This window comes from Mus pahari, chromosome 17, assembly GCF_900095145.1.
Source record: "Mus pahari chromosome 17, PAHARI_EIJ_v1.1, whole genome shotgun sequence".
In the NCBI taxonomy this organism is placed as follows: domain Eukaryota; kingdom Metazoa; phylum Chordata; class Mammalia; order Rodentia; family Muridae; genus Mus; species Mus pahari.
The window spans coordinates 9,995,326-9,997,243 of NC_034606.1; positions in this window are offsets into that span (position 1 = coordinate 9,995,326).

A 1,918-nucleotide genomic window follows, 5' to 3' on the forward strand; every position below is an offset into this window, starting at 1 on the left:
AGAGAGAGAGAGAGAGAGAGAGAGAGAGAGAGAGAGAATGATGTAAGAAAGGATCTAATCTTTGTTGAAGGCAAAAGAATAATGAGAGAAAGCATCCTGAGAGCCATGAGGATGCCAGACAGAGTGCTAGTGGCAAGAAGAGAGAGAAATTATTATCTTAGGTATCCCCAGGATTCCTGCTGTAGAAGTGTGGTAAAAGTCAATTTATTTCTAACAAGTCACTTTTCTGCAAGTACCCATTGAGGTTACTTACTTCACTACCTTCCATCATTCATTCACTCTCTAAGTATTTATGGAGTTCCCATTCAATCAGACTTGACAGTGTTAGGTGACTATGGTAAGATGAGCAAGGCTAGTCTCTTGTAATGAAGAGATAGATATGAAACCAATGAGAAGATATCATGTAAAGTGCCACAATGACCTCACTGGGCAGCTGGTAGATTAAATGAGGTCGTGTCTGTAAAATGATTAGTTAGGCACAGGGCCTGGGACATAGTAAACACTCAATAACTAGCAGTTATTATTCCACAAACTATCCCATGAGGGTGAAAAGACAAACTGATGAGCTGCTGAGGATGTAGAAGACAGCTTCAGGGAAGAAATGAGATAATCTCCCAGGCAGCGACAATGTTGGCTCTTATAGACAGAAATACCCTTTGAAAACTGTGATATGTTCTAAGAGGCCAGAGAAGTATGGCTCATAGAGAGCACTGGCTGTGTAGTTTGAATGGTGGAGTGGAGAAAAGACTGGTGAGGGAGGTTGGGTATAGATTTTAGAGGCTTTTGACATGCAGTAAAGAATAGACTTTATATTTTTGGAAATCAGAAGTAACAAAAGGTTTTCAAGCAGAGCATGAAAGGGCACATTGCTTACTGGAAAGATCACCCTGGGAACTGTTCTGAGACTCTGTGATGTAGGGATGAGTAGTGAGAAATGGTCACAGACAAGGGAACAATCGAGTTACAAAATAGTTTTGACAAATCACATGAAATAAACTTTAATAGATTATTTTTGCTCTTACTACTTCACTTTGAAAACACATCTCCCCACAAATCCTAGCCCCCTAACCCCATGCTAAAGCCAAAATAACAATTTAATTATTAACTTTTAATTAATCCTGTTTTTGAGATGGTCTTATACCGTACTATCAAGGCTTGCCTGAAGCAATCCTCCTGCCTCAGCACTCTGAATAGAAATTACAAGCACATGCCATAATACTTCGTACCACCGATGTCTTCTCAAACACAGAAAATACCACAGTTTAGCAGAGAAAGAACACAGTAAAATAAACTTTCACAAGTGTAGTACTCATGATAACATTCTATATTGAAATAACTATTTATATAGTGTCTAGAATGATCCCAGACAAATGTTTTATTATTGTGTTCATATCCAGTGCCAGCATCTTGTGGAAAAACANTACAGCCACACGTGGCTACTGGCATAGTATATAGTCTATGTCTGAGTTCTTTCCACCGATTATCAGGCTCTTTCATCAATAGCACATNTGCCAGTGATTAACACTGTTTTCTCAACACTGTTTTCAGGGTAGCTGAATGACTTCCTTACCTTTTCATCCTTATCGGGATTGTTTGAAGTATCCTATTAAGTTTATAGACTTATCTCTGCTTTTAAGAAAATCCCACTCCCTTGAAAGGTGAGAAGTGCTGGTATATGGCAAGTATATAATATATGGCCATCAGTGTGATGGTTAATATCGGCAAGGAGACAGGACTTTGGGAGTCACCTAGGAGATGAGCCTGAAGGCATAACATAAGGAATTATCTAGAATAGATTAATGCCTTAGTTAGGGTTTAATTGCTGTGAATGGACAACATGACCAAGGTAACTCATTAAATAAAACACTTAATTGAGGCTGGGTTATACATTCAGAGGTTCATTCCATTATCATCATAG